This window comes from Herpailurus yagouaroundi, unplaced genomic scaffold (genome assembly GCF_014898765.1).
Source record: "Herpailurus yagouaroundi ecotype Mexico unplaced genomic scaffold, PumYag 162560, whole genome shotgun sequence".
Taxonomy (NCBI): Eukaryota; Metazoa; Chordata; class Mammalia; order Carnivora; family Felidae; genus Herpailurus; species Herpailurus yagouaroundi.
The window spans coordinates 54,055-69,519 of record NW_024423281.1 but is presented as its reverse complement, the minus strand read 5'-3'; the positions used below and the strand labels follow the sequence as shown (position 1 = coordinate 69,519).

General features: G+C 43.4%; 1 long non-coding RNA gene across 1 annotated transcript; it reads left to right on the top strand.

Annotated features, from left to right (window-relative positions):
* Positions 1-3,452: 3,452 nt before the first annotated feature.
* Positions 3,453-13,047, top strand: LOC121026850 (uncharacterized). Its single transcript, XR_005788467.1, has 3 exons — positions 3,453-3,584; positions 10,298-10,424; positions 11,893-13,047. It is a non-coding gene; the product is annotated as an uncharacterized LOC121026850 (long non-coding RNA).
* Positions 13,048-15,465: the final 2,418 nt, after the last annotated feature.

Genomic DNA, 15,465 nt, shown 5'->3' with positions numbered 1-15,465 from the left:
GTGAGCGCCTCCAACCCGGAGCCAGGGGCTTCGACCGGCTCCCCCCCCGCTTCTCGCCCCGCGGCCCGGGAGCGCTGCTCGGACCAGGGCCCGGAGGGCTGTGAGGACTGCGCGGCAGGCCGCGCCCCGCAGTCCCAGTCTCCCGGCGCGGGTCGGGACCCGCTGCAGTTGCTCTTGTGCCCCACGAGTCTTGGCAACAAGGGCGCAATGTCAAGATCGCACTTACAGCCCAGCCCTCGAGCCGGGGCCTGCTCCCGCCTCCCGCTGGGGAGGCGCCGGGCGCTGCGGACTCAGGGCCCCCGCGGAGGGCGCGCTTCTCCGGATTCGCGCCGCACGGTTAGCCTGGGGGTTGGGAGAGAGGGTAGTAAACAAGATCTTTCCCCGGACGGGAAGCCCCCCCCTGTGCGCCGAACCAGGCCGGGTAAACAGGGCACGCAAATGCTCTAGGGAACAGGCAGCCCAGGGACTTTGCTGGCAGCCGCCTACGCCGGCCAAATGGAGTGAGTTCCCGGTTTAAACCAGATCTCAAGCTTGGCTGTTTAGCTGATGGACTCAGCTTCCACTTTTAAGAAGCAAATCAAAATCCGGGTGGAAAAGGCTAAAGGAGTCTCCCTCTTTCTCCAAAGAGAGGGCTGTACACCCCCCAGACTTCACACTGCCTGCACTATCAATGAAACGTTTATTTTGTGGAATATGTTAGAATAAATCACAACAAAAGCTGTAATTGAAAAAAAAATCGAGATATTTTTGTCACTGTCCATATACACATTATGTGCTTGCGGGCTGTATCAGTCTGTGAACAGATAGATACATAGATATAGATATACATATAGATACAGATATAGATATAGATATAGATATAGATATAGATATAGATATAGATATTTGCTGGAGTGTATACTGTGGACTTAAGTTTGCATTCTAAAACTCAGCGAAAATAGTCATAGATCCCATCATATATGCCCTGTTTGAGCATGCTGGCCTTCCCAAAGGCCCATTAAAATGCTATTTTCTTTTATTTAGAACCTCCAAAACAGGAGCAAAGTGTGCTTTTAGAATGAATCTACTCTACATGTAAAAAAAAAAAAATGACGTGTGTAAATTGTATTTACAATGGAGTGTTTACAATTCACTTCTTTCTCTAATGTGACCTGACTTTGGGGCATGGAGGTCTCTGTGCAGGGGCCTTTAGGCAGAGTCATTCTTGGCTCTTAGAGTAGTACCTGATACTGTAAAATGCTAAATCTGGACAGATTTACACAAAACAGAAGCTGTAATCTCACCCTTAAAATTCCAGCTGAACAGCTTTAGGGATTTTTCTATGTTCCAGACCCCATGAATGTTTTTCCAGGTTGAGTGGTTGGGCCTTAGACTATGACGGTTCAACCAAAAATCGTGACGTTAGACACAGAAACGAGATGTGTCATCAGGTTGTTGGTGTTTTGTTTTGGTTTGGGTTTTATAGTATCCACATTGTGGAACAAAGGTATTTTATTTTGAAAGATACAGCTATCACTTTGATGAAACAGTGCATAGATACATGATGGAAACTCAGAAATGAATTTTACATGTAAGAAAGGTGTGTTGTTTTATGTCTGGTCCTTGACTTGAAATTGTCTTTATGGGGTTTTCTTTTCCCTAAACAATATTTTTATGAAGACAAGAAATAACGAAGGTATTCAAGACCATTTTTCCAGACAGCATCTGAATAAAACTTATTTCTTCCCGTTGAGATAGGCATGGATTTTCCTCTAACTTGAAAATACATGACTACTCTTTACTGCGGTAGAAAAACCACTCAGAAAACTGCTTTCCTCTACTGCTAGTGAAAAGTATGTTGCATTCCCTGCCGCCCCCCCCCCCATCCCCAATGAAACCCAGAATTCTTTAACTGTATTGCCAGGTATATCACCATTAATACATAGCCTGTAAGTGCCTTTTGGGGATATGGGAAACTCCTTGGGTAGGTCCTGGCTGCACAGAGTTATTCTTTTTTTTTTTTTTTAATTTTCTTTCAACGTTTTTATTTATTTATGGGACAGACAGAGACAGAGCATGAACAGGGGAGGGGCAGAGAGAGAGGGAGACACAGAATCGGAAACAGGCTCCAGGCTCTGAGCCATCAGCCCAGAGCCCAACGCGGGGCTCGAACTCACGGACCATGAGATCGTGACCTGGTTGAAGTCGGACGCTTAACCGACTGCGCCACCCAGGCGCCCCACAGAGTTATTCTTTAAGCAGCACAAATATGCTTCAGGACACAAAGTGTGAGAAAAGACTCAAGTCAAATACGTATGTACATTATCGGAGTTAGGGCAGAGAATAGACTGAAAATAATGCTCCCTGTTGCTAAATCCATTCATAGCCGGTAAGATAATTAAGGACCTTCCGTTCTATGTAAACGGAGTCACATTTATGTATAAAACTTGGTGCAACAATGGCACGTCCCTCCAAAGCACCCAAGAAGCCTGAAATAGTTACGGTACGCCCTATATCTCCCTTCCCCTACGGGTCTTGCTTATGGAGAATAGTGGAAAGTACAATGTACTGAGTTAAACAAATATTTAATTTGCTCCACATCCAAAGCAAATCAGGTTTCAGGCCAACATATGGGCTCCAGCTTAGAGCTGGAGACATAGCCTCAGGTTGGGTCTGGGGGTGAGTGATGTCTATGGTCATTGTCGGAGGTTCTGGCTGGTCTGAAAAGACTCTGGGTCACCACCTTCCCGAGGAGTGTGGACAGACTGCGTTCTGCTTCATTCTAGAACCCATCACAGGTTAGAGCTCTCTGAGGTAGGCCCAAAATGGTTGATCTAGATTTAGAATTTAACTTCTTATTTGTCTGGCTGAGTTCCTTTAGGGCAGGCATGGTAATTTACTGATTTGGGGTTCCCCGTGTTTAGCACCGTGCCTGGAACATGGTAATCCCTTGATACAGATCTGATCAATCACTTACATTGTAAATGAAGAAGATCCCCTAAGTTAGGGTCTTTGGGTCTTTAGGTGACTGCAGAGCATCTAGAGATGTACCGTGCTAAAGTAGCCACTAGCCATATGTGCCCAGTGGTGTTCGGAATGTGGCTAGACCAGTTGGTTGGAGCTGTAAGTATGAAATACATACCGGATCCTGAAGACTTAGTGTGAAGAAAAGAATGTAAGATATCTCATTAATAATTTTTATGTTCATTATATAATAATACCATAAATAATACCCCAATATATTGGGATAATTAATTCAGACTTGCGGTAGGCTACTTTTAAGATGACCCCCAATAACCCATAAGTGTAATTCCTTCCCCTAGAATATAGGCTGGGCTTAATGGGTCAATTCTAACAGAAAAAAAAGGCAAGAGTGATAGAATGTAACTTCCAAGATTAGGTTACAAATCTACAAAATGCAGCTTTTATCTTGGGGGCTCCTTCCTCCCTACGTTAGCTTGTGCCCTCTCTACTTCTATCTCAGAGCACAGTCACCAGTAAAGAAGAGACTCCCATGCAGAAGATGCCAAATGAAGACAAGAGTCCCTGGAGGATGAGAAGTCACGTGGAGGAGAGGTGAGGCACATCACCCAACAACCAGCCATGTGAGTGATACTTCTTGGAAGCATACCCTCCTGCCCCAGTCAATGTAGCCCAGCTGATAGCCTGACTACAAACTGAGGAGGAACCCTGAGCCAGAACTCTCCAGCCAAACCACTCATGCAGAGCAACTGTAAAATAATAAATGTTTGTTTCAAGCTAGGTTTGGGGGGTAATTTGTTACACAGCAATAAATAACCAATGCACAATTATGAAAATTAATTTCCCTTTTTAATTTTTACAATGTGGCTACTAGAGAATTTTAAATGGCACGTGTGGCTCACATTGCATTTCTGTTGGACAACACTGGTCTCTGTGACTCACATGGGACACAGGTGCTCCAGATTTAATTTAGGGTTCTAGGGAGCTGGACTCTAATTTATGATATAGAAAACCATGAAATAATTAGGTGTAAATCCTTTTTTTGTTTTGTTTTTTGAGAGAGAGAGAGGGTTGGTGGTGGGGGTTGGGACGGGGCAAAGGGAGAGAGAGAGAGAGAGAGAGAGAGGGAGAGAGAGAGGGAGAATCTTAAGCAGGCTCCTCCCTGAGCGTGGAGCTTGGTCTCACGACCCTGAGATCATGACCTGAGCCAAAATCAAGAGTCAGACACTTAACCGATTTAGATATAAATCTTACAAAATATGTTAAAATCTATAATCCGTTGGCTATACCAATTGGTGATCTTTCCTTATTAAACAACTATGGATTGAGAGTTAAGGGTTAATCTATGCTTGATTTAGCCCCTACATAGTTAGAAACTGTACCCAGAGAGACTGCTTTAATGTCCCTTCCAGCTCTAACATTCTAGGATTCAACAACTGCTCATTTCAGCATTCTCTTGCTACAAGGAGCAATGGTGATGCTGGTGATAGGAGGTTCAGTGTTTCTTAGGTATTGAACCAACATTAACAGCTCCACTTTTCCAAAATAGGAAAGAATGTGGCCAGTGGATCAAGGTGAGGAGTAGACAGTCTGAGACAAAGGAGCACTCGCCAGCACCCCTCTGGTTGCTCCCACTGGCCTCTGCACCCCTCCACAGCCTTTCCTGGAATACTTGAACCTCTGTTCTTCACCACTCCTGACTTCTATAACACCAGAAAAATTGTGTTTTCATTTAGGAGTTTTGTAGCTAAACTGAGAGTTGGGAAGAAATGAACTTAGCTTTCTATTTATTTGTATTTGCAGAACCACAGAGAACCAATGTGATAATTAGAAAAACATTTTAGAAAACCCTATTTTCTACTGGATTTTATATTCCCAGTACAGTGACAAGTTCTCCTAAGTTTTCAATGGCTAAACATATCAGTTTCCATCTTTTGACCAGAAGGCCACTCATTTGAGTCTCTTTTTGCTCTGGCTATTTATAGATAATCACGGAATAAGAGCATGTTACAAAATGAACATCATCTTCTGTGCTTCTCTTCTACATTCAACTAAGAAAGGCTTTTCATAGGTGTTCTTTGCATTTTATTTTGACACCGTGATTACAGATGCAATTAATACATAGCACTTCAAAGGGAGATGATTTTCTATAGCAACATTTTGACCGAAAGTAGATAGTCTTTTAAAAGGCTATCATTGATAGTTTACATCACTTAAAAGTGACCTTTGATGGGGACACCTCGGGTGGCATACCTGGTTAAACGACCAACTCTTGATCTTGACTCAGGGCATGATCTCATAGTTTGTGAGTTTGAGCCCCACATCAGGCTTGTTCCGGTGGCGTGGGGCCTGCTTGGGATTCTGTCTCTCTACTGTTTGTGCTCTCTCTCTCAAAATAAATAAGCTTAAAAAAAAAAAAAAGTGACCCTTGATGAATGTTGCTGAAAATATTCCAGGTTTGGATTTATTGGGTGATTAAGTGACGGGCAGGGACTACTACACAGGCCATCATTCCATAAATATCTGTGATAGTGGCTGCTCTGAAGTTTTGTATAATAAAGTCAAACAGGCTGCTAGTATATAAATTAGCAATACTTTGGCAGATGGCATTTATTGTTTTGTTATATTTATTTCTGGCGGGTCTTTAATTTCCAAATTTTTGTAACTATTGTAGTGGATTTTAGATTTTCCTTTAGAGGTGAGTTTTGATCCTATGAAGGACAAATTGTATTCAGACAATTACATATCAGAGCTCTATCTTAAGTGACAATTTCAATTCTAGATTATGATTTTCAGTTTTCTAAATCTACATAACTTTTTCCTAAAATTATTAGTGTTTGTCTAAGTATACAAAATAAGAAAATCAGCCATTTCAGATGACACCAAAGCTTTACCAAGTCTTCAAAATAATGGGATTAAAATCGTGTGTGTGCTATTCTGTTTTCCATAGACGCTAACTCAGACATTGTTTCACAGAACTAAGCAAGTTGGCTTTCCAAACATACTGAACAGATGCTTTTGATAACTTTCTGAAATCAGTAATGAACATCACAGTGTGTTAGACTATGCTTATTTAAGTGAAGGTCTTAGAAGTGATGGTTCTTAGTTTTGTGTTTTTATTCTCATTTATTCTCATTTTAAAGCCAATCTTCTGTGCTTTGGCATTTCATATTAAGCAACATTCACCCAAATCTTGGAGAGCTTCCCCCCCCCCCCCAATTTGGAGGGACGGGGTAAAAAAAAAAAAAAAAATTAACATCAGATTTGCCATTGTTTTATTTATTTATTTTATTTTATTATTTTTTAATTGTATTTTTTTATTTTTTTAAATTTACATCCAAATTAGTTAGCATATAGTGCAACAATGGTTTCAGGAGTAGATTCCTTAGTGCCCCTCACCCATTTAGCCCAACTCCCCTCCCACAATCCCTCCCGTAACCCCCAGTTTGTTCTCCATATTTATGGGTCTCTTCTGTTTTGTCCGCTTCCCTGTTTTTTTATTATTTTTGTGTTCCTTCCCTTATGTTCATCTGTTTTGTCTCTTAAAGTCCTCATATGAGTGAAGTCATATGATTTTTGTCTCTCTGACTAATTTCACTTAGCATCATACCCTCCAGTTCCATCCATGTAGTTGCAAATGCCAAGATTTCATTCTTTTTGATGGCTGAGTAATACTCCATTGTATATATATACCACATCTTCTTTATCCATGCATCCATCGATGGACATTTGGGCTCTTTCCATACTTAGACTATTGTTACTAGTGTTGCTATAAACATGGGGGTGCATGTGTCCCTTCGAAACAGCATACCTATATCCCGTGGATAAATACCTAGTAGTGCAATTGCTGGGTCGTAGGGTAGTTCTGTTTTTAGTGTTTTGAGGAACCTCCATACTGCTTTCCAGAGTGGCTGCACCAGCTTGCATTCCCCCCTGCAAAAAAAAATTTTTTTTTTTTTTTAAGTAAAGAAGGCCATTACTTTACCAGTGAGATTCTATTACTTTCTTCAGGGAATGATGATTTATATTATAAAGGTTTAGAACCTGGAATTTTATATCTTTGGCTCTTGGAAACCAATCAAACCATTCTCAGGCCTTTGCCTCCTCTTTAATCCTCCTCCTTCTCCCCCTCTTCCTTCTCCTCATCCACCTCCTAGACCATCTCCCATCCTTCCCCAGCCACGCACGATCTCATTATTCTTCATGCTCTGTAGCTCTCCTTCCAAGGCAGACCCTCTACCTTTGGTGCTTCTGCAACAGCAGCAGACCTGTTCCAGTTGCTGAGCTTTAGACTAATCCAGCCTCTGGTGAATAATCCTGTGCCTTTCTCCTTGCCCCCTCCTCCCTCTTCCGCCCATGCCATGCTCAGCTGCTTGATAGGATGCTCTCTCTATTCCTCTCTTCTTTGCTGATGCCAAAGAGGACTCACAAGGGGCTGGCCAGAGAGACCCAGCTTCGGCCAAGGAAAGCGCTTACAGCGCAAGGAGAGGAAGAGGAAGCTCTTCTTAGGACTTATATTAATGTTAGAAAGAAGGAAAAGAGTTGACACGCAGTTTTCAGTGTGTGCAGGATGCTTCCAGTTGTCTTTCCTAAGCCCTGCCTGCTACTGCCCCAGTGTCCCCAAGGCACTCCCACGTAATTTGCTGTTACCAGCCATGCAAATATTTTTCTAATTCCCAATTCAAACTCAGCTTCACAAACAGGTGCCTTTTAGTCCAATCAGGATAAAATACACATGTGGCTATTATTCTCTTGTTTTGAAAAGGTGACAAAGGGCATAAGGGGCTATCAGGCCAGGCTGTCACTGGGTAATTTGCCACGAGCCTCTGTGTGGATCCAGACCCTCCCTTTGTTTGGGATCCAGCACGTGATTCCTGCAGATGACTGACAAGGGCAGACTTGTAACAACGTTATTTCAGGAGGATAATAACCAGCCCTCATAAATTCCTTTTTTAATAGTTAATTGCAGGTTGTAGGCTATTAACAATGACTCTATTTTACATCACAAAAGAAAATAGTTTCTTGTTACTGCTAGTTTCTAAAACCACTTTGAGACATTATAGTACCCTCGGAGAAAACCTAGCCTTTCATGAAATGAATCATAAATAGTTGAGTTAAGAAAACCACTGTGAAATAGGAAAAGAGAAGAAGGGAGGAGAAAAAGAAATATCTGTCTGAGATACAGAAGAGATGTTCTGGGAGGAGCTGCTTCCATGCAAATAAAATTTTAACCCAACTTTCTTTTTTTTTTTTTTTAATTATTTTTTTATTTTCTATTAACCCAACTTTCATGGCCACCCATCTAAGTCTTACTTCCCTGGGTGATAAGTGAAATTAAGCACAGAAATATCTAACAGCTTTAAGCCTTAAGCTATGTAGAGAAAATGAAATCGAGTCAGGAAGGAGCTCATTCTGAGCTTTGTATAAGGAGCCCTGGGTTTCATTTCATTTCTTGTTCTGTTGGGGGTACATCACTTCGTTACTGATTCCTGGCAGTGAAAGAGAGACATTACAATTTTCATTAAAACTCTTATACTCTCTTAGGATTTTTACATCTTGACTTCAAGTTGTGCTGCAAGAGATCTTCACCATTGTGAGCTCTTTTAAGTTTCAGACCATGCAGCAATACCTATGCTGTAAATGGCCATCAAGAAATAGAAAATAATCTTATAGACATTTAATTAGAGGAGACAGTTTATAGGAGCATGTATGTCTATTTCTCTTTTCCTTTAAAAATACGTTGGCTTTAATAGGAAAAATGCATAAGCCCAGAAATATCTTTTTGAAAAGCAATTCTTGTAAAACACACATAGAGTTAAAACCATGCAAGTCAGGTACATATGTGACTAATCATATTTTTGATATATCTCTCTGCCTAATCATTAACTTTAAATGCCATATAAGAATTTGTAATCCACAGTAAATTATTTCATAGAAATAATTTAAGAGGGCTGCTAATGTGAAACATTCTAGTTTCCACCAGCAGTTTGCTGCCAAACGTTGTAGAAAAAAAAAAAAGAATCCCAGATATAAGTTGACATAAATTATAGTGAATATAAATCTCTGATGATCAAGTGGTGGTTAGAGATTATTGCATTTAGAAGATAGGGAAAAAACATATTAAACACCATGAAATCTTTCCAGGGTCTATTTTGCTTATTAGGAAACTGGATCTTTAAAAATCCCCTCAAAGCCTTTTAACTTTTTTGTTTAATGCCCTAGACTCCATGTTGTACATTTCAAAATATATTGTAACAGTTGAGTTTATTGAGCATAGAAAATAGAGGGGAAATTGTATTTTAATTACCAGGGAGACTGCCTAAGCTCTATTTTTAAAATGTGAGTTAGATGGGGCGCCTGGGTGGCACAGTCGGTTAAGCGTCCGACTTCAGCCAGGTCACGATCTCGCGGTCCGTGGGTTCGAGCCCCGCGTCGGGCTCTGGGCTGATGGCTCAGAGCCTGGAGCCTGTTTCCGATTCTGTGTCTCCCTCTCTCTCTGCCCCTCCCCCGTTCATGCTGTGTCTCTCTCTGTCCCAAAAATAAATAAACGTTGAAAAAAAAATTTAAAAAAATAAAATAAAATGTGAGTTAGGAAATTTAGCTTTCAAAGTAAAACCTTTAACTTTTTTCAAATGTTCTTCTCATAGTATCCGTTTTGCAGAAAAAAAAAATCAGAATAACTGAAAGTGATAATTATCCAAATAGTAGTTTTGAGAGGTTTCCCCCCCGCCTTTCAGATTCCTAGGTTTTTTGCAAAGCTGGAAACATTTGAGTGGAAATAATGTTCAGATTATAAAAAGCAGCAGCACATGAGTGAAATCAGGCAGAATTGGCCTGACAGGGGGTCAGAAACCAGAAAGAGTGACATGTAGCCACTCAAATGGCAACATTAGTCAGGTAGAAATCCATAATTAGCTGAAGTTTTTTTGAGTTTAAAGGATTACTATAAAGTACAGAAGGAAAAGAGTAAGTCTGGTTTTGAGAAAATTAATTCCCTTTCCAAATCTTCATCCTTTCCTTCAAGATGTGACTCCAAAGAAAGACAATTACGTCAAAGAAGGTTAGAGGCCTAATTCTGAACACTGCCTTTTAAGCACATTCTAGAAACCTATTAGACATCATGTAAACTGTAGACCGCGGCGTTTCTACGACCCCAATACTAAACATCTGTACACCAGCTTCTTGGGAGCAGAAATGGAGACATATGCATTTAACATATTCCAACAATATAGTCACAAGGGAAAATCTACCTTTCACCATATATGGCCATTGTGCAACTCTATCCAAGAACTCAATGCAGATATTTATGTAATATCTCTACTCCTTCTCCCCGCAGGTTGGCAGAGATTTAAGGAAATTCTTTGGGGAGGCCCCTGCAAAGTTCGTCTTCTAAAATATGAATGGTGTTGATGGAAAAAGCTGAAAAGCTTTTTTTGAGCATGAATCGGACTACCATCATGTGGGTATGTCAGAGAGTTTTTTATCAATCTTTCTAAAAATACCTATGGATATAAAATGTGTAGTTATTACGTATACATAAAAACCTTTGGTTTGTGCTGGAGTTGTTTGTTTTCGGTAACCTGTGATCTTGACCTGTTCCTTTGGGGAGTAGCTCCGTATGCACTCAGATTCTAGTAATGGAAAAGAAGAGCCATGGGATAAAGTGAATTGTGGGTGATCTTTTATAAGTCAGTTTAAGTGACTTTGGGAAATTGTCCAATGTGGCTAGATTAACACTTTGCTGATTATTAAGGGGGAGAAATTCAACAAAAGGACAGAGTTATTGCAATAATAGTATCCCCAAGGAGACAGACTATTAAAAAAAGAGACCATTTTTTCATGAGTATAATTTGCACAATTAAATCAATATAAAATTATCATGCTTGAGTGCAATGTAGTTAATGAACATATAGCAGGCATGATAATGCAGTCACATAAGAAACTGTGACGTTTTATTATAGAACTTTAATGGTATAGAACCTTAATGGAAGGCTGTGTCAGAAGGCTGGATTCTAATTCTACTCTGCTCTTCCTACCTTTCTGACCATGGCTAAATTCCTCGTCAGAAAGAAATGGAGGTGATAATATCCATCCTACCTCGCAGTTATTATGAAGATCAAATAAGAGAACAAATACAAAATTGCCTTGAAAACTGTCAAACGCTACAGAAGCACGAGATACTATGATTACCATGTTCTCAGCCATCTGCCATAATAGGATGCCATTTTTATGTCAGTGCTAATGTAGGACTCCCACTGGGAAAAGAAAAATCAAAAGAATGCTATTGCCTACACTCACAGTCTCTGGAAGGAGCCCCCCTGAGCTTGGAGGAAGGGCCATGCTCCCTCTGTAAGCATCACCCACTGCTCTGGACAGGCACTGTGTGTCTAAGGTGTTCTCCAGGAGGAGGGGTGGTACGCCCATGCTTACAGAGAGGGCATGGCTCTACAAATCGTCCTCCACCTGCCGGTCTCTCATATATGTTAATAATCAAAATCTTCTCAACTTCTCAAACTGCACGGATCGGAATGTACTTTCGGATGATAGAGACGTTTCAAATCGCCAATGCTGCCTGGCCTATTCTCTCTGAATACAACGGTAGTGTATTTACTGCGTTTCTACTCTGCTCACCCTCCCTGCAAAATATATTATATTTAAAATGTTTTCAGTGACTTGTTACCCAGTAGTGACGTTAACCACAGGGTGCAGGGAGCAGGAGCAGGGAAAGGCCTTAAAAATGTTAATTATCTGGAGCATAGAGCTTAACATTCTAGACTCCAAGATGGTATTTAAGCCTATTTAGATTTTCTCCAAATTCTTTAAGGCTAATGCAACTTCTCAATGTATCTAGTAATCTCTAATTACTTGTGGAAATGGTAGATGTGAGAAGACCAGATTAAATCCATGGATAATCCCAAAATCTCATTTTAGCCAACAGCGTGGCTCTTTTCCCACCAAACCCAGTACCAGAAGGACCATTAAGAAGAGCTGAGTGGACTTTCAAGCTCCCTGCCCATCCCTCTGATGGAGATGTTAATGAATGAACCAAACTGCCAGAAAAGAAGACTGCAGGAAGGAAAGTGAAAACTCAGGAGCCTGGGCCACTGCCAAGCTAGAAATGCAGACGCTGAGGAAATGGAAGGTACTGGAGGACTAACGTAAAGGCGCAACCCACAGACCCACGCCTTGGGAGCACTGCGCTACAGTTTCCAGAAGGTGGAGGGCCGTCTTATTTGGCAGTGCTGCCCCACCCAGATCACGTTCTGTCCCCAGTGTGACCAGCTGGGTGTTCACCTGAGCTGAGCAAGAGTGAGCTGGAACCAGGAGCCTGGCTTTCTGGCTCACAGTACCAAGGAGCAGGCAATGGACTCGTCCAAGCACTCTCTCCTTACTTGAGCACGATTTGCTAACAGGATGAGGAAAGGGAGAGGAAGACAAAGACTTTGTTTTTTAGGACAACTTTGTAAATCCCACTGGCCTACATTTTATTGGTTTCCTCCTCATGCTGCTTTCTATTTGATCTTTATCTATTTTGTTGGTTTATTAACATCATAACAGCAAGGTCTCACAACCCTTTTGAACCCCAGTGTAGTTTTAATGAACATAAAAACTGTCCATGGTCTCTAAGGGTTATTTGAAATTCCAAAATAAATAGCATCAGTGAAACAAATGCGCAAGTCATTTTAGAATAAAGTTTCTGAACAGATGAAATATTTTACACAGCAATTTAATGTCCATCAGGTTAAAAAGAAGAAAACACCACAAAAATGCAGTTTGGTTTTTTGATAGCCCCGTTCCCTGACCCCACCGCCGCCTTTTTTCCTGGGCCATTTCTGTGTATGTTGGGCTCTCTAGTCTAGAACTTTTGGGGAGTTTTGGTCCAGATGGGTCAGGAGTTAAATGTGGAAGCAGAAAGTAGAGAAATGGGGCCGATGGGATGAGGGGAAGAGAACCTGTTTACTGTAACGTCTTGGGGTGGAATGATCGAAGTATACGGAAGTCTGTACTAGGAGATAAAATAGTTGGAATGGCCTCGGTTGGAGAAAACAGAAAAAAGAACGGTGTCCAGCCAATTAGATGTAAACAGGTGGCTCCCGGATTTAAAGTATCTGAACCACAGAGATCAGGATTAGCATAACTGATTTATGCCTGTGTCCCTGAGGCTCACAACACGTCCAGGCCTCAGTATCTGCAAAACGAGAGTAATGCTCAGTCGCCAGAGGCTGCAGGGCGGGTTTGGATCTTGGGAAAGAGGGGACGCAGGGAGCAGCTCGCGTCTTTTCTTCCCAGCGCGGCTTTCCTTCCGGAGGCTGCAGTGATTGTCTCTGGCTCTTAGGGACGGCGGGGCCCCTCGGACCCCCGGCTCCCTCGCGTCTCTCAGACAGGCACCCGCAGCGGCGGGAGGGTGCGGCGCTTCCAGGGCTCCCGTCCCCGAGTCGCTGCGGACGTCAGAGCCCGGTGTCGAGGCGGCTGGCGGCGGGTGTCTCGGGCCGAGCTCCTTCAGTCGGGGCGGTTCCTACGCCCTCCGCCAGTCGGTGTCCCAGCCGCCTGCGCCGCCCGGGCTCCGCGCCCCGCGCCCCGCTCTCTGTGCTCCCCCAACCCCTGCCCCCCAACCCCGCACCCTCCGCGCGGCCGGCTCCTCCGCTGGCCTCTATCCTTAGTCCTTCTTTCCTGCCCCCCTGCGGCCATCAGGGGGAAAGCAGAGCGACCTCTGGGCCCTGGCTGCCAGGGCCGCCGGCGCTGCCACCTCCACGGTGGGCACCTGGGTCGCGCGCGGGTGCGCTGCGCTTGGGCGGGCGGGAAAGGCTGCGCCCCGAGAAGGGGGGCAGGGGTGATTCCTGCGGACCGAGACCCCCTGGGATCTTCGAGAGGGTTCAGGCCGTCCCTACCCGCCCATCTAAGCGCAGTGAGGACCCGCGGGGGGACACCCTTTCCCAGAGCCAGGACTGGCCGCCTCACTGACAAAAACTTGATGATCTGTTGGCGGGCAGTGGATGTGCAGTGTGGAGGAAGGAGATGGAGTGTGAGGGGATCGCAGCCGGGGGTTCAAGGCAACAGCCGGGGGTTCAAGGCAACAAGAGTAACTTCCGTAGCACCACCTGTGCCGATGGGGGCTTAGGTGCTTACTTCTCTAGAAGTTTCCCTTTCACTGTCCGCTAGCCCAGAGGGAGTTCTCAATGTTGTCCACATCCTCGTAGTACGTGGGTGCGTGGCCTTTCTCTTAGCCAACCCAGCCAGCGAGCTTTTGGCTGCCAGAAAATGTGTTTCCTATCCAACATCTCTCGCACAAGGACAAAAATAATGCGTCTAAAAATGGTGAATTTCCTGTCTAGGCTTCCCTTACCCAACCTGGTTCCCCACTTACGAATAAGACTGGAGTAACAAAGATGAGTTGGAAACACTTTATCCTTTGTACATCCCTGATTTCTGCTGGTTCAGTGTCCTGTGTCAGGTGAAATTATTCATGAGGCTCTGAGCAGAGCTGGTAAGTCTCACTCCTTCCTCCTAGAAATTCCAAGTGGATTTAAATCACTCCCTGGTTGCTGCAGAGAGTCTATGTTTTATTGGAGTTCTCTAGTGAGCTTTGAAGTATGTGCTTACCAAATCTGTTTCTCAGCTCCCAGCTCCTGAATTAATTCTCCCCTCCCCCCTTCTCTTTGTTGCCACTCCGGCCACCCCCCTCAAGTGTGAACAGTGGAAGTTTTCTCTGGACAACAGCTTGGAATCAGACCTCAGGGGTTTGTCAGTCAGCCTCCAGTCCTGGACACCCATTTGCTCCATGCTTGACTGAGAGATTTCAAATGTCTAATGGAACATGCAGGGAATGGGGGCCCTCGGACCGTATTCTGTGCACGGATTTATCCCTTTCTCGCGGGATCACTTAACTAGTGTCACCATTTAGTATCTTGAGCCTGGTTGCCTTGTCAGGAAAGTGGCCGTTAGTATACTCATACTTTACTCATACTTTCGAGAACACAGGAAAATCCTCGCGCTGAAAACATCTTGGAGCTTTGTGAGGATTGCCACTTGCCGGAGGTTAGTGTTAATTGATGTCAGGCAGGTCTGTTGCAAAGACTGTAGACTTCTATTTATTTTTTTGTTTGTTTAAGGGCTAGAGAGGGTAAAGAGAAAACGGGCAGCTAAGGCCCTTTGGGGAGTCAGGAGGCATTTTGCATTATCTGCCAAGCTACTTAAAGAAGCACTGTCATCCAGCCTTCTGGGTGATTTGGATGGGACGTGGCTAAGTTGTCCATTTCAATGCCTGCTCTTATTGTCCCCATGACTAACATGCCACTAAAATCACCATTTCGCTCACTCACACAATGTGTTCAAGAGGTAATTAAAGACTTCCCAGGAGATTCACAAGCAGCCACTTCTGGAGTTGAGATTGGTCACATTCCTATGAGTCACTTCACCAGGGGCCTCAGCTGCACAAGGACTCCTTGATTCTCCAGCTGGGCCTTTCCAGGAAAGGACAAGGACTCTGTTACCCTCTTCTTATTT